Source organism: Chiloscyllium punctatum, chromosome 36, assembly GCF_047496795.1.
Source record: "Chiloscyllium punctatum isolate Juve2018m chromosome 36, sChiPun1.3, whole genome shotgun sequence".
Lineage (NCBI taxonomy): Eukaryota > Metazoa > Chordata > Chondrichthyes > Orectolobiformes > Hemiscylliidae > Chiloscyllium > Chiloscyllium punctatum.
In genome coordinates this window covers 67,595,670-67,613,856 of record NC_092774.1, presented here as the reverse complement: position 1 = coordinate 67,613,856, position 18,187 = coordinate 67,595,670, and the positions used below count along the sequence as shown (strand labels likewise).

The 18,187-nt window shown below is 45.4% G+C and overlaps 1 protein-coding gene and 1 long non-coding RNA gene across 2 annotated transcripts in view; one reads left to right on the top strand and one right to left on the bottom strand.

Annotated features, from left to right (window-relative positions):
• The window catches only part of LOC140460630 (uncharacterized), a 569,010-nt gene that overhangs the window by 424,912 nt on the left and 125,911 nt on the right, over positions 1-18,187 (top strand). The gene's annotated exons all lie outside the window — the stretch shown is intronic.
• LOC140460627 (uncharacterized) lies at positions 2,514-6,033 on the bottom strand. The gene is made up of 2 exons (XR_011954248.1): positions 5,696-6,033; positions 2,514-3,286 (listed from the first exon to the last, which is right to left on the bottom strand). It is a non-coding gene; the product is annotated as an uncharacterized lncRNA (long non-coding RNA).

Sequence of the window (18,187 nt, the reverse complement as noted above, 5' to 3'; positions counted from 1 at the left end):
ACAGTTGAAGAAGTCAGAAGTCACACAACCCCAGGTTACAGTCCAACAGGTTTATTTGAAATCCCAAGCTTTGGGAGCATTGCTCCTTCATCAGTGCTGCTCCTTCATCACTTCACCTGATGAAGGAACAGTGCTTCGAAAGCTCATGAGATCAAATCAATCTATTGGGATTGTCACCTGGTGTTGTGTGACTTCTGACCTGTCCACCCCCAGCACCTCCACTTCAGAGTTGACGAATGAGATCAGATTTTATTCAGCATGATTTAGTGAGATATTCATCTGGATGACCTTATGACTGAAACATCAATCCTCCTGCTCCTCGGGTGCTGCCTAACCTGCTGTGCTTTTCCAGCATCACACTCTCAACTCTGATCTCCAGCATTTTCAGTCCTCACTTTTTCCTGGTTCATGTGGAAACTCAACACTGTCAGAGTGACAGAAACACCAGTCATCGAGCACGATAGCACAGAGACAGGCCCTTCAGCCCAAACCGGTCCATGCTGACCAAAATGTTTGTCAACACTAACCTCATTTTCTTGCACTTGGCCCATATCCTTCTAAAGCTTTCCTATCCATGTATTTGTTGAAACACCTTTTCAATGTTGTTAATGTACCTGCTTCAACCACTTCCACTGGTAGCTGTTTCCCCAGGCAAACTACACTCTGTAAATATTTTGCCCCACATCTTTTCTTCCGTCTTTCTCCTCTCACCATAAAAACGCATCCTTGCTCTTGAAATCCTCCCCCTAAGGAAGACACAGCTACCATTAAGCCAACTCTATCCCTCATGGTTTGAAAATATTGCCTCTCAACCTCCTCTGCTCCAGTGGAAAAACATCCCAGCCTAAATTCTGATTAGATAATAATGGCAGTGATGATTTTGGCTGTGTGTGTCAAGGATCTCTCATTTCTAAGGCAATGCTGTGCCTCATAAGTTCACCTGATCTTTAAATAAATGGGGTGCCATTCGTTTTAAATGCCCATGTTTTCTGTGCAAAGTTGGTCCTGGTCAGGAAATAGGCATTGGTGTCTTATATTCCCGTAGACTCCTTGTGACCGAGTTCATAAGCTCTGTTTTGAGATGTATGAGTAAGTCTTCAGAACAAAAAATTAATGCAGCCTTTATTCATGTCTCATTATTAAAAACACTTTCTCCATTTACAGATGTGATTGAGAAGCTTCTCCCAATGAATCCTTGACTGATAACAGCATTTGTCAGGCTTTTGAAAGTCACTGCAGCTCTATCACAGCACAGGAGAGGGCTCTTTCAGACAGAACGCACCATGCAGAAAATTCTCCCACATTAGTCGAGCAAAGTTGACATCTTTTTAAGACATTGTGAAACTTGAAAGGGTTCAGAAAAGGTTTGGAAGGATGTTGCCAGGGCTGCAAGGGAGCTACAGGGAGAGGCTGAATACGCTGGTACTATTTTCCCTGAACCTTCAGAGTCAGCCAGAAACATCTGTTGAATCAGGAAACATCTCTTCCTCCAGCAGCTTCAGACAGACTGCCTGCTAAAACCCAAACCAGGGGAAAAAAATGGGACAACTGCCCTTTCATTGTAGAAGTGTTTTAGAAAATAAAATGTCAAACCCTTTTCCCTGATTGTTGCCTTAGCCAGTATCTGTTAACCATTAGTGAAATCCTTAATCCTAGACGAATGAGAAGCTCTGCCTTTTACAACCCCTCCTGAAAATAAACCAACAACGTCATCTTCTTAAAGGAGCAGCATCATCACAACAGAAAGCACCTGAACTGAAACATTTGTATCAAAGGGCTGTACAGTTAGCAGGACAAGAAAACAGGTGTTCAATTTCACCAATCAATTTAAATCAGCCCCATTGGCTACCAAAAACTTATTAAATTTAAATCCTAAAGTTTTGACAACAGGACCAATCCTATCATAAAGAATTGGTGCTCTCAGTCATCTGTGTATTAGAGAAAGCATCATTTAGAAAAATAGAGAAGGGCATTCCTGACAGAGGAATCGGAGGAGGCATCCCCCACAGAAGATGGCACAGAATATTCCGGAAGACACATAACCTGGTTGTAATCTGAGAGATTAAATTCTATTTTGTGTTATTTGAGTGGGACATGTATTGATTGGAACAGCATACCAGAAGAATCTTGATTTATTCCAGAATACTCAGTAGTTAAGAAGAATTTATTCAGTTTGTTAATAGTTTCGATTATTTGTTCATCGTGAGAGTTGGTTAAATAAATTGCTGATTGTTGATTTTAAAGTGTCAGGGATTTACTTTTAACACTACAGCAGGTTACACCACTTATCACACTGACTTTACAGATTAAAGGGCAATGTGCCACTCTTTGGAAGTTTCGGTTTGAGATCTTGGAGAGTTGGGGGGGTGGGTTCAGCCTTCGCTTTATAACAGTATTGATGACATTCTCTTGAATGCAATGGAGTCGATATTAATCCCAGCCTCATGGTGTGGTTGTGGGTGAATAACCTTAATTTGGCTCCTGACTCAGAAACCGCACAGACAATCAACTGCTGAAACAATGATTTGCACTTTATTGCACGTAACAACCACAAATAAAACCTCTCAAGTTCATTCAGCTTCACCCCCCCCCAAACTTGGCTATCACCGAGTTGATGTCTGAATTTAACTGGGTTTCCACCGACAGTGCCCATCTCTGGAAGTGTCCAGGGGTTTGATGCAGCATTATTCTTCTAAGTCCTGCTGCTGCTGTATCATTCTGGAGTTGAATTTTGGTGGTAGTTCCTCAATTTCAAATCTGTGGTGTGACTTTTTTTTAAGACTCTAACATCACCTCACATTGCTGGAGACCTCAGGTCTGTAGTTTACCTTCTTATCCTTGAGGGTTAGCTGTCTGTTTGAAACAGCCTGCCCTGCAATTAACCCCTCTATGTCAGGGCTTTCCTTCTACAGGCAGAATTAATTATCATTTTGTCACACCAGTATTAAATAACATTATCTTACCTGTCCCAAGAAACAACTTATTGTGTTGCCTCCTCCTTCCCAGGGATGGTTAACAAGCCATTTATACTATTGAATCTGCTCTGCCATTCAATCATGGCTGATATGTTTCTTAACCCCATTCTCCCTGTAACCTTTGAGCCCCTTGACACTCAAGAATGAGTGAATGGTGGAGCAGACTCAATGGCCTGAATGGCCTAATTTCACTTCCTGTGGTGTCACACTTTCGTTTCTTGCTCCAGAAAGTGTTATTGTTGACTCATGAAGTTGGGGAAGTTCTGGAGTTTGCAGGTGCATACCACGCTCCTCTCTGCCTCCTCCTCAGCCTTCAAGAAAAGGGAAGACCTTTTAGAACAGAGATAAGAAGAACTTCAGACAGAGAGTGAAGTATCTATGGAATTCACTGCCCCAGAAGGCTCTGGAGGCCAGATAATTGAATATATTTAAGATGGGATAACAAGGTTCTTGAGTATCAAGAGGATCAAAGGTTATGGGGAGATTGGGGTTGAGAAACTTATCAGCCATGGTTGAGCAGGCTCAATGGGCTGAATGGCATAATTTCTGCTCCTATAGTCTTATGATATGCTGATGTGTGGAGGGGTGAGGATGGGGGAAAAGAGATAAAGAGCGGAACACAATTAAGGTGAAGCTGGATACAGATACATAGGAAATACACGAATTGTACGATAAATTTCAGACCACTTTAAAGCACTAGCATACAGAGGGATCTGACCATATAGATCTCCAAAAGTGGCAACACAGGCGGGTAACGTGATCAAGAAGGCACACAGCACGTTTGCCTTGAATGTAAGAGTTGGCGAGTTATGTTAGAGCTATTTATTCCGGTCACATTCAGAATATTGCGTGCAGTTCTGGTTGCCACACTACCGGAAGGATATGGATACTGGCTATGGAGAAGGTTCACTAGGGCATTGCATGGTCTGGAGGTCTCATTATGAGAAGAGATGGGTTAAACCTGGATTATTTTCACTGTAAAGATGGAGGCAGAGGGATGACCTCAACAAAATGATGAGACACACAGATTGGCTGGACGGGGGCGGCATGGTGGCTCAATCATGAGCACTGATGCCTCACAGCACCAGGGAAACTGGTTTGATTTCAGTCTCAGGTGACTGTCTGTGTGGAGTTTGCACATTCTCCCTGTGTCGATATGGCTTTCCTCCGGTTTCCTCTCACAATCCAAATGTGCAGGTTAGGATGCAGTGGCTATGCTAAATTACCCACTGCCCAGAGATTGGCAGGTTAAGTTGGATTGTCTATGCTTAAATTGCGCCACAGTGTTCAGGAATGTGAAAGTTAGGTACGTTATTCAGGGGTAATTGTCGACTATTAGGGATAGGGAAATGGGTCTGTGTGGATTATTCTTTGGATGTTTGGTGTTGGGCCAGATAGTCAGTAAGATACTCAGAGGCTTCCCCCCAGGGTGGAAAAGTCAACTACAAGAGGGCACAGGTTCAAGGTGAGAGGGGGACAGTCTGGGGGAGAATTGAAAGGGAAGATTTTTCACACAGTTGGATGGTGGATGCCTGGAATGCACTGCCAGTGGATGGAGTGGAAAGAGGCACCTTAGCAACACTTAAGGTGTATCTGGATAGACACATGAATGGGAGGTGAATACAGGGACTGAAACCAGGCATCAGCAATAAATAGAAGGTCTAAGTTAGGATTAAGAATTGGCACAGGCTCGGGCGGGGAGGGGATAGGGGGTAAAGTGAACTTTCAAAAAGCAGGGGATACCTGTATGCTGATGAAGGGATGGGTGGACGCTCAGGTGGAGCATAAACACTGACAGAAGCCAATTGGATCGACTGTGCTGGAGACTCAATGGGACAGAGACAAATGTATCTATTTCAGATCTACCTGCACTTCAGCCGCTTCTGTGGACTGTTTCCGTAGGGAAGGTGCAATCCCAGGCTCAGAGAGCATCAGCCCCCACTAGAAGTAAAGTGGGTGAGAGCGCGGCCAGTCCGCATAAAGGAACCCCTTACTCCTCCCACTTCACCCACTAAACAGGGTTCAAGATGTGACTCTCAGCAATGGTAACAGCAGAATCCAACCCGAATCCCTGTGCCATCTCACTTGTGAAGTTGCTGGTGTCTCCCCAAGTTGCATGACTGGGTGAAGCCCTTCCCACACACTGGACAGGTGAACGGCCGCTCCTTGGTGTGGATGCGCTGGTGTTTGTGCAGGGTGGAGGAATCGCACAAGTCGTTGCTCCACACGGGACAGGTGAACGGCTTCTCCCCAGTGTGGATCCGCTGGTGCGGCAGCAGGTGGTGTGACTGGTGAAGCCCTGCCCACACATGGGGCAGATGAACGGGTTCTTGCTGGTGTGGACACACTGGTGGGCCAGGGGGTGGTGTAACTGAGTGAAGCCTTTCCTGCACTGAGTGCAGGTGAACAGCCGCTGCCTTGTGTGCAAATGCCGATGAATCTCCAGTGCAGATGGCGAAGGGAAACCATTCCCACACTCTCCACATTTCCACGGTTTCTCCATGGTGCAGGTGCCCTCATCTGTCTCAGACCTTAACAATCAGTTGAAAACTCGCTCACGCTCACAGCCTGTGTGTGGTGTTACTGGTTTACCCTCTGATAATTGGAACACTCTCATTCAGACTGTAAAGCATGTTACAGTCACTACTCTGGTGTATGGGTATGTGAGACTCTGAGTTTCCTGTCACACTGACGTTTAAAACCTAACAAAGCAGACAAACCTTCTCCCCTTTGTTTTCAAGGCCATGAATATCCACGTCCTTGTGAATCAAGTGACTGTCAGACTGTGATGTGAGGTTTGGTCTGAGATTTCTGCCGCCAAATTCTTCTCTTGTAATATTCCTGTGAAGTGATTGCAAAGGTCATCACAGTCAGTCCATGATAGAAAATCTGAACGTAACTCTAGTTACTGTGGAACATTCTTTCCTCTCAATCCCAAAGATCTTTGTGTAGATCTATATGTAACTGTAAACCAACACGGTTATGGGGCAGACTGCATACCTCCACGAAGAGTTCATATGGACTCAAGTTGCTAAATGGACCTCTGTAGTGCGGTATTGACACTCTTAATGAAGATCTACAATATGCTGCAGTACGATATTACAAGCCCAGAAACAACTGCAAATCAGACAAGGTCTTTTAAGAAGTTGGACCATGAACTTCTGAAGCTGCTGCTGCTCTTCCTCTCTCTCTGGATGAAGATTGATCTTCACCCAGACTGCAACTTCCTTCCTCTGTCCAAATATTTGTGAACACAGCCCTTTTTTTGAATATGGCATGTTTCCTGATCATCACAATTAAAGGCGGTCTTCCCCCTGATATGCAAAGGGACGGTCAGTCAGGGGAGGGCAGGGTCCCATCTTGTGTTGTTGTGTGGAATCTGTGACAGCTGCAACAATTCATCCCAACTCCTGTACTCAGTGCTCTGACTGATGAAAGCAAGCATTTGGTATTTTAGACTGAATGCCATGACTGATGAAGGCCAGTGTGCCAAAAAAATTCTACCTGTGACTCCATTTTCAGAGAACTGTGAACCTGTACTCCAAGATCACTCTGTTCCACTACACACCTTAAGGTCCTGCCATTCACCATGAAATTCTTACCTTGATTTGCCTATACAAAATGTAAGACCTCACACTTATCTATATTAAACTCCATTTGCCATTAACCTTAAACCTATGCCCTCTAATTTGGGACTCCCCCACCCCAAGAGAAAAGACCTTGCCTATTTACCCTACCCATGCCCCTCATGATTTTATAAATGTCTATAATGTCACTCCTCAGCCTCCAAAGCTCCAGGGAAAATAGCCCCAGTCTATTCAGCCTCTTCCTGTAGCTCAACCCTCCAACCCTGGCAGCATCCTTGTCAATGTTTTCTGAACTCTTTCAAGTTTCACAACACCCTTCCTGTAGCAGAAAGCACAGAATTGCATGCAGTATTGCAACAATGATGAAACCAATGTCCTCTCTGAAGAGGATTTTAAAACAATATTTATAACTACAAGCAAATCAAGATAGTTGGGCATGACTTTCCCATAGCAGTTTGTTTTGGCTGTCCTTCATTAACCTATGCTTTATAATATATATGAAAATATTTTGAGGGATGCGATTGTTGCTAGCACGTCCAACATTTGCTCACCATCCCTCATGGCCTTTGGACCGAGCAATTGGCTACATGCTAGAAGGCAATTGAGTGTCAACCACATTGTAGTAGGTCTGGAGTCACATGATGTGAGCGTGTGCACACGTGTGTAGGGTTGTGAATGGTGGATTTCTATCCCGAAAAGAACACTTTGACGACAATCAGTAATGACTGGACAAAAGCAACAGTTATGGCTGCATCTTTGAGGAGACAACAGTGTTACTGTTTTGAGTCCGGTGGCTCTTCAAAATTAGACTGGATTCAAAGCATGAACTGTTTTCTTTCCACAGATGCTGCCAGACCTGCTGTGTTTCCCCAGCAATTGTGCCTTTTGTTGCTGATCTCCAACATCTGCAATTCATTGTCTTAGCCAATAATGGTTTCCTAGTTGCCAGGACTGAGACAAACTCTCACTTCCAGATCTTTTTATTCATTGAAAATAAAGTCCACTAGCATCCATGATGGGATTTTAATTTTTATTCTCAGAAGACAGATCTCTGGGCTACTTAACCAGTATCACTAGATCACAATCTTCCCGTCACTGACAGTGACATTGACAATCTTGTCCTGAATATTTTTCTTTATTCATTCATGGAACGTGACACTTTGTCTCCCAAAAAAACCAAGTGCCAATTCAGAGGGCTGTTAAGAGTCAACCACATGACTTTGGATCAAGAGTGACACATTCACCAAACTGGGAAAGGACTGAAGATTTCCTTCCTTAAAAAAATGTTATTAGTGAACAAGATTGGTGATCTTATCAATTTTCTTAAGTACCAAAGCAGTGATAAGCTTTATATTCCAGTTACATAAATTGATTTCAAATTGCATCGGGGCCATAGCAGCATCAATTTGAAACTCCACATGTTAAATCCAGTAACAATGCCCAAATGCCACCAACTCCCTACAATCTCTAGGCTTCCCAACACTGACTGGTCTCTAATTGCCAGTTGTATCCTTTTCCTCATTACTATTTACTATTTAATTCAGCCCATTGAGTTGACTCTGCCATTTATTCAGATCACGATTATTCTGGTAAATATTTACTCCACTTTCCTGCCATTGTCCCATAATCCTCAATTCACTTACTGATTAAAAAAAACAACTATCTCAGCCTTCAATGCAAATAACAACCCAGGCTCAACAGCCCTCTGTAGTATCAAGTTCCACAGATTTACTGCCCTCAGGAGAAATTCCTATCTGTCCTAAACATGCAATCTCTTATTTGGAGGTTACTTCCTCTGGTCCCAACTCACCCACTTTTCCACATCTAGCCTGTCAAGTCTCCTCAGAATCTTGTACGTGACAATAAGGTTACCTCTAATTCTTCTAACTTCTAATAAGCACAGGCCCAACCTATTCAGTTCTCCTCTTAAGACATTCTTTCCATCCCTGATATCATCATGGTCAACTTTCTCTGGACTGCCTCCAATGCCAATTATATCTTTCCTCAGGTAAAGGGCCCTAAACTGTTCACAGTGTTCAGTTGTGGCCTGACTAATGCCTTACATAGGTTCACTATAACCTTCCTATATTTATACTCTATTGAAAAGGCCAACCTCCCATTTGTCTCCCTATTACTCACTGAAATTGGATGAAGAGATTCGTGGACGTGGTTCCAAATCCCTCTATTCTAACTTTTCTCCATTTAATATTCAGTTCTTCACCTCCTGACAAACTGCATTACCTCATTTTCCCATCTGCCAAGCTTTCGCTCATTTGCTGAACCTGTCTTTATCCCTCTCCAGATATCTAATGTCATCCTCACCACCTGCTTTCACATCAACTGTCTCTTCTGCAAACTTAGCAATAGTACATTCACTTTACTTATCCAAGTAATTCATATATATATTGTAAATAACGTTGGCCCCAGCGCTGATCCCTGTGGTACACCACTAGTTACAAGTAGCCATCCTGAACATGCCCCGGTGGTAGTTAGCCAATCCTCTACCCATGCTAACATACAGCCTCCAACACCCTGGGCTCTTTGATTATTTCATGAGATGTGAATATCATTGACTGTACCAACAACTCTTCCCAAACTGACCTTGAAAAGGTGGTGCTGAGCTGCCTCTTAAATTGCTTCACAAATATGATGTGGATTGCAACAATGTTCAGGAGTGAGTTCCAGCATTTTGGTCAATAACAAAGAAACAATGCGATATATTTTGCAGTCGGAATCCTGTGTTCACACTTGTCTGTTCTTGGTGGTTGAGGTCATGGCTTGGAAGGTGCTTTTGAAGAACTACCACTCATGCAATCAAGCCAGACTGATAGATTGTGGCCCCAGACTCTGCCATTTTGACTTCCCTCATCAATCTCCATTCTTTCCAGCCATGTTTCAGTCTCAAACTGCCACACAATGCCTTCTTTTATGGCTTAAAGGTAAGAATACACAAGATAATCAATCGTATTTTGGGTTGTATAAATCTTAGCCTGCCAGAATTATTTTCTTAGACTTTAATTAAACTTTAATTAGACTTTAATTGACTGCATGAAGTGGTTTGTTGGTCAGACTTGCATCATCATGCTCAAAGGAGACAATGCCAATAATATCATTAAACTCCTCTTTTTGTTAAAAAGCACAAGTTCATGATTTATTTTTACAACTTACTGGTATTCACACCTGTACATTCAATGTCAAATTCAGACATCATAAATGAAATTACATCATTAATTTTGTTTTACAATAATCCAACAGATTAATTAATAACACAGTGAATACCAAGTCTCATTAATATGAAATTAAATTTGACCGAAAATGTAAAATCGAGATGTGAGATAACAAATGGGGGAAGGGCAGAAGGTAAGAAATGCAGCATCATAGAAGGTGCTCCTCCAGGGAGTGTATTTTACCAACTACAACTGCTCAATATAAACAAACACTCTGACATGATCCTCCGGTTTTAATGTAAACCATAGCCCCATACAGTAGGTACCATTTAAATAAGTTAATAGATACAAGCCTTGAGCAAATCCAGCCTCCAGCCGGACCCCCCGCTTCTTGGAGCTCGGACCTTCCTCTAGCTCCGGGGGGTTGTTGAGCTCCTGGGCTCCGGCCGCCGCCGAAGAAGCCGCGGGCGCCGGCTCTCTCTCCTCCACCGCCAACATTTTTAATTTGTTTTCTCGTTCACCCGGTAACCGTCACCTCCCCCTTCCCGGGCCCCGGAAATTATACAAAAATAAACAATAAACCCCACCGGGGACTGTTTCCTTTTCTTCACAACTTTTGTTTGAAAAGTTCCGGCTTTAATTTGAAATGTATTTTAAAGGTATTTTCTGAGGTAAACGATGCCTGTCTGCCCCCCTCCCTCCGTCAGAAACCGCCCGCTGAGTCGATGAGAAAACCGCAGCCTCGCGCCGCCATCTTTGTTTTTCTTCTTCATTCCGTCTCCTCCTTCAGTGAAGCGCGTCATCCGCGCCCCCTCCAATCAGAGCGCTCCTTATTCCACCTGACCAATGGCGGCCGGCTTTGCAGTCAAAAAGGAAGTCACAACCCGGAATGTCACTCTCCGATTCGTCCGCACCGACCGCTGCCTTTGGGATTGGTGGAGAGGTTCGCAGGCCCTTCACTGTCCCCGCCCCTTTACTACAATGGGCTCGAGGGGTTCAGGAGGAAGGTGTTCTCACTCATTCATTCAACAGGAGATGGGCTCAATTTACTGTAATGGGCTGTGGGGGTACAGTGGTCATGTCTCATGTTGAGGAGGAAGGTGTTTCCTCTCATTCAACAGAAGAGGACCTATTTACTACAGAGGGTTTTTTTTGTGATGCAGCAGTAGTGTCCCATAGAGCCCTGAGGCTCAGGTTTAAATCCCACTGCTCCAGTCTGTGTAATACCATACTCAATTTTTTTCGGTCAAAAGTCACACAACTATAGTCCAACACGTCCAATTGAAATCGCACGCGTTTGGAGCGTAGCCTATTCATCAGGTGAAGACATGGAAAACAAAACGGGCAGGAAAAAGAATTCCGATAAATGATCAGCCATGGATGGTGATGAAAGACAGAGCATCTCAACAGTCAATTACCTATTCCCATTCCTATTTGTGATCTTCTTCATACATGACAAGTTGTATATTTTCCAATCATTAATTTTATTTCCATGGTTTAAAAATGAATATTTAAGAATGGTCAGTTTATTCTTTCTCACTTGGGCACATTGTGACCCACAACTATTTAGATACCACTGTTAATATCATAGCCCCTCTAATGAGATATCAGAGGAACAATTCATAAACAAAATTTGACACTGAGTCACTCGAGGAGACACTTGAACAGAGAAAGCGCCCGACAGATATTGGGAATCTAAAGGTTATTGAAGTGAAATATTAAGAGCAGGCGATCACCCCCAATAAGGGAACTCACCTGACTGACCTAATTATAATCACCACAGTATCCAGTGCTACTCTTCACCGAACACTGATTACTTTCCTTTTCAGTTTAATGATCCAACTATCTTTTGAATGCCATAATTGAATCTGACTCCAACACACTCTCTCGCAGACCATTCCAAAGGTCGAAGATTTTCAATCATTAATGAAATATGTTCTGGATCTCTCCCAAAACACAATTCATATGGATCTTGCTTCAAATCATTTGCAGTAAGTTGTTCACATGGACAAATGTGCAGCTTAGAGCATTTGTTTAAATTTTATATCACATTGAGGTGGCACAGTGCTTGGCATTGCTACCTCACAGCACTAGGGATGCAGGTTCAATTCCAGCCTCAGGTGAGTGTCTGTGTGGAGTTTGCATGTTCTCCCTGTCTGCATGGGTTTCCTTTCACAGTCCAAAGATGTGCAGGTTAGGTGGATTGACCATGCAAAATTGCTCTGTGATGTGTAGGTTATGTGGATTAGTCATACTAAATGCAGGAGAACGGGATGATCCTGGGTGGGATGGTCTTTGGTGTGTCAGTGCAGGCTCAATGGGACAAATGGCCTCTTTCTGCACTGTCAGGATTTTATGATCTCTGTCTGATTTCTTGCACATGCTACTTTCGGAAAGGGACATTTTACTGTCATGTTCAGTACTGCAGTCTCTATATTTTCATACATACCTCTAAATTAGGTTTGAATGAAATCTCCCCCATTTCACTGTATTTTAGCTACTATTCCCCCCCCACCCCTTCCATTCCTGATTTATTTTTCCATTATCTGTGTTATGATCCCCTCCTCTTTATATATATTATTGTAGACAGGCTAAATCTAGTTACCATGTCTCTAAAATATGGAGATGAAATATGATCGCATACTTTGAGTCCATTACTACAGCTTGTTAAGGTCTCTTGCCAAACAGAACTCTTAATCCTGCATCCTTCAGTAGGATTACATTAGGATATCTGGTCAGCATGGATGAGTTGGATTAAATGGTTTGTTTCCGTCCTGTGCATCTCTATGACTATGACTATCGAATAAGGGCCAGTAGCAGACAGGTGGGACTAGTTTAGTTGGGGATCATGTACTGAACGGTCTGTTTCCAGACTGTATGACTACACAGCCTCAAATGAATGGGGATCAATCCCAAAGGGATATTAAAGGTCTCGAGCACCACCTTAGGCACATGTGTGGACCCCTTCCAGATAACTGAGAGCAGTGGGGCACTGTGAAGTTCAGTACATCAGTTAGCCAGCAAGTTCTCTCCGGGAGACTTGTCTCGAGAAAGGAAGCGGTTTCCTGTCCCATCAACTGGACTGTGGATCAGTTTGGAGAAGGTCCTATATCTCTGACAACATCGGCGGACAGAGTCGAGAGTGTGGTGCTGGAAAAGCACAGCAGGTCAGGCAGTATCCAATGAGCAGGAGAATTGACGTTTAGGGCATAAACCCTTCATCAGCAATGAGGCTTGTCGGCCGGGAGGGCTGAGAGATAAATGGAAGGGGGGGGGGTGTTGGGGAGAAGGTAGCTGAGAATGGGATAAGCAGATGAAGATGATTGGTCGGAGAGGAGGGTGGGGTGGATAGATGGGAAAGGTGATGGACAGGTCAGGAGGGCGAGTGGAGGCTTGGGGCTGTGATAAGGTGGGGAGGGGGGAAGAGGAGGAGGAGGAGGAGGATACATGAGGAAACTTTTGAATCCACATTGATCCCATGTGGTTACAGGGTCCCAAGGTGGAATAAGAGGTGCTCTTCCTCCAGGCGTCAGGTGGGAAGGGTTTGGCGATGGAGACAGCCCAGGACCTCAATGATCTTGATGGAATGGGAGGGGGAGTTGAAATGTTCAGCCCCAGGGCGGTGGGGTTTGTGGGTGTCCCAGAGTGGTTCTCTGAAATAATCCACAAGTTGCCGTCCTGTCTCTCCGACGTAGAGAAGCCCACATTGGATGGAATAGATACAGTGGATGACACTGGTGGAGGTCGAGGTAAATTTCTGTCAGATGTGGAAGGATCCTTTGGGCCCTTGGATGGAGGTGAGAGGAGTGGTATGGACACATGTTTTACACTTCCTGTGGTGGCAGGGAAGGGGCCGGGAGTGGGGTGTGGGCTGGTTGTGGGCGCATGGACCTGACGAGGGAGTCGCAGAGGAAATGGCCTCTCTGGAATGCTGGTAGGGGTGGGGAGAGAAAAATATACCTGGTGGTGGGGTCCGTTTGTAGGGAGCAGAGGCTGATGTGATGTATCCGGAGGTTGGTGGGGTGGAAGGTGAGGACGGTTGGGGGTGGGTTCCGTTCTTGTTCCATTGGGAGGGTTGGGGTTCAAGGGCGGTGTTGCAGGATGTGGAGGAGATGTGCTGGAGGGCATTGTCGACCACGTGGGAAGGGAAATTGCGAACTTGGAAGGAGGAGGCCCTCTGGGATTTTCTACAGTGGAATTGGTCATCCTGGGAACAGATGTGGTGGAGGAATTGGGAATAAGTGATAGTGTTTTTACAGGAAGTGGGGTGAGAGGGGGCGTAATCCAGCTATCTGTGGGAGTCGGTGAGCTTGTAGTAGATGTCCACGGTTAGTCGGTAGCCAGAGATGGAGAGGTCTTGGAAAGGGAGATGGTCCAGGTCAATTTGAGGTCAGGGTGAAAGGTGTTGATAAAGATGACGAACTGTTCAAACTCCTTGTGAGAGCATGAAGTGGCACCAAATGGTCATCGATGTACTGGAGAAACAGGTGTAGCTGAGGAAAATGGACTGTTCCACGTACCCGACAAAGAGGCAGGCATAGCTGGGTCCCATGGCTACCCCTTTAGTTTGGTACATTAGTTTGGATGCCATCTGAGGTTTGTGCAGATCACTTCAGTGGGAACGTGCAGTCCCGGGCTCAGTGAGCAGCACTGCAAGCAAAGCTCACAGAATCCCTACAGGGAAACAGGCCCTTCAACCCAACAAGTCCACACCGACCCTCTGAACAGTAACCCACCCAGACCCATTCCCCTACCCCATTATTCTACATTACCCCCTAAACAATACACTGCACCTACACATCCCTGAACACTCTGGGACAATTTAGCTTGGCTAATTCACTTGCTCATGTTTGGATTGTGGGAGCACCCAGAGGAAACCCTTGCAGACATGGGGGGAGAATGCGCAAACTTCACAAAGATAGTCACCCTGAGGGTGGAATCAAACCCCAGTCGCTGGTGATGTGACACAGTGGTACTAATCACTGAGTTACTGTGCCGCCCGTGATCTAACCTGGGGTTGGGGGAAGATGGGAGGGGTGTGGGGGTGCTGTCTAGCAGAAAACAAAGAGAGCTCCCACTGTACACACTGTCAGAACAGGCAGGAGGTTCAGTCCTGGGGGTGATCCACATCAGTGTCGCCGGCGGAATCTGCTGGTGCCCCCTCTGGTGTCTCTGCAAGTTACTGGACGACGTGAACCTCCGCCTGCACTTCGGGCAGGGGAACGGCCTCTCCCCGGTGTGGACCCACTGGTGCCTCAGCAGGTTGGAGGCCTGGGTAAAGTCCTTCCTACACTCAACACATCTGAACGGTCTCTCCCTGTGTGGACCCGCTGGTGCCTCAGCAAGGCAGAGGAATAACTGAAGGCATTCCCGCACTCAGGGCAGATGAAGGGCCTCTCCCCCTTGTGGACCCACCGGTGGGTCAGCAAGTAGGAGGAGCGGGTAAACTTCTTCCCACACTCAGGGCAGGGGAACGACCTCTCCCCCGTGTGGACCCGCTGGTGCCTCAGCAGGGTGGGGGAATTGCTGAAGGCCTTCCTGCACTCAGAACAGCTGAAGGGCCTCTCCCCAGTGTGGACCCGCCGGTGGGCCAGAAGGTTGGAGGATTTGCTGAAGGCCTTCCCTCATTCAGGACAGGGGTAGGATCTCACCCCAGTGTGGACCTGCTGGTGGGCCATGAGGGTAGAGGCCTGGGCAAAGCTCTTCTCACACTCGGGGCAGGAGAATGGACTCTCTGCTGTGTAGACCCGCAAGTGGGCCAGCAGGTTGGAAGAGCTGGTAAAGCCCTTCCCGCACTCGGGGCAGGGGAATGGCCTCTCCCCGGTGTGACTGCGCCGATGAGTCTCCAGGGCAGACGGGAAACTGAAGCATTTCCCACAGTTGCCACACTTCCACGGTTTCTCCATGGGGCAGGATTCCTCGGGTTTCTCCATGGCTGAAGCTTCAGCCGCACACAAACGTGTGTACAGCCCCTCCCCGGTGTGAATTCCACTTTCCAGGCCGTATAACTGTTTCTGGCTCCACACTCAGTGCACTGCAACAGTAGGGTCTCTCATCCAGTCCCACTGATGCTGAAAACGTTATGAAACAGGAACCAAAGAGCATTGCTCCATCTCACAGAATCATAGTTGAAAATCTTTGCTGTCCCGATGGATTGAGTGACTGTCAGACATTGATGTGAAAATGATGACTGCAGATGCTGGAGATCAGAGTCGAAAAGTGTAGTGTTGGAAAAACACAGCAGGTCAGGCAGCATCCGAGGAGCAGGAGAGTCAAGCATAAGCTGTTGATTTTGAAACTTCCGTCTTCAGATAATCTGTAAAAAGAGATTACAAAAGTCACCATTGTCAATCTGGGGGGAGGTGGGGTCGGAATGAAACAACAAGGTATTGACACCGACACCAGAAAGAAACTGAACGTAGAGACGTGGCAAACATTAGTGGCAAGCCAGAGTCAGAGAGAGACACAGCACAGAAACAGACCCTTTGGTCCAACTCATCCATGTCGACCAGATATCCAAAATTAATCTAGCTCCATTTGCCAGCATTTGGCCAATAACCCTCTAAACCCCTCCTATTCATATACCTTTTAAATGTGATAATTGTACCAGCACCCACCACTTCCTCTGGCAAATTTGTACACACACCACCTTCTGCATGAAAACTTTCCCCTTAGGTCCGTTTCTAACAAATTGCTCTCCATCTAAACCCGTAGCACTATGGCAATCCCAGTCGATGTTTGAAAAGTTAAAATCCCTAACAATAACCATCCTATTACTCTGACAGGTAACTCAAATCTCCATACAAATTTGTTTCTCAATTTCCCACTGACCATGAGGGTGTCTACAACACAATCCCAATAAGGTGATCATCCCTTCCTTATTTCTCAGTTCCAACCAAATAACCTTCCTGGATGTATTCCTAGGAATATCCTCCTTAAGTCCAACAGGAATACTATCCCTCATCAAAAACACCACTCCCTCTCATCTCTTGCCTCCCTTTCTATCCTTCCTGCAGCATTTGTATCCTGAAACATTAAGCTGCCAGTCCTGCCCATCCCTGAGCCACGTTTCTGTAATTGCTATGATATCATATCCCATCTTCCTAATCATGCCCTGAGTTCATCTGCCTTCCCTGTTAGTCCTCTTGCAATGAAGTAAATGCAGTTTAATTTGTTATTCCTACCTTGCTCTCTGCTTTGTCTCTTCCTGATCTGACTGTTTGACTCACTCCCTTTCCCAACTGTACCAGTCTCAGATTGATCTCTTTCCTCACTATTTCCCTGGGTACCTCCCCACGCACCCACCTTGCGAGTTTAATTCCTCCCGAGCAGCTCTTGCAAATTTCCCAGCCAGTATATTAGCTCTCTTCCAATACTCAGGTGCAATCTATCCTTCTTGTACAGGTCATATCTACCCCAGAAGAAATTCCAATGATCCAAAAATGTGAACCCTTCTCCCATGCACCAACTCCTTAGCCATGCATTCATCTGCTCTATCCTCTCTATTCCAACTCTCACTAGCTCGTAGTACTGGCAGTAATCCAGATTTTCCTAGATTCGAGGACCTCTTTTTTTTAAAAATTCGTGCCTGACTTTCTACACTTTCCCTTCAAAACCGCATCCTTTTCCCTTCCTATGTCAGTGGTTCCAATGTGTACAATGACCTCCAACCGGTCCCTCTCCCTTTTGAGAACATTCTGCACCCTCTCGGAGACATCCTTGATCCTGGCACCAGGGAGGCGACACACCATTCTGATTTTTCGCTGCTAACCACAGAAGCGTCAGTTTGTACCACTGACTAGAGAGCCCCTTATCACAATTGATCACTTGGAACCCGACGTACCCCTCATTGCATGAGAGCATGTCTCGAGACCAGAAACTTGGCTGTTCGTGCTACATTCCCTGAGAGACCATCACCCCCTACATTTTCCAAAACAGCAGACTTGTTTGAAATGGGGACAGCCACAGAAGACTCCTGCACTACCTGCCTACCTTTCCTGGAGTTAACCCATCTCTCTGATTATAGCTGCGGCTTTTCTCCCTGCCTATCATTGCCAAACCATCATACCCCCAGGTCTTGTAAATTGCTCATTACCTCGAACTGTCGCTGCAACTTATCCACGCGATCCAATAGGATTTGCAACCAAACACACTTACTGCAGACATAATCACCAGTAACATGGATACTCTCCCTAATCTCCCACATCTGACAGGAAGAGCATATCACTCTCATAAAGGCCACCTTTGCTCCTTCACAATCTACAGACCCAGAAAATAGCACCGTCTTTTTGCTCTAAAAAAGTGCTCCGGGCTAACACAGTACTTGTGGTTTATATTTTTAAAATTTAATCAAGAGATAGATGTCAGTAAAACATATAATCAAGAAAGAATCCACTCCATTCACGACTGCAGACTTACAGCTAAGTTACACATTAAAGACTATACACTTCTCTGTTGC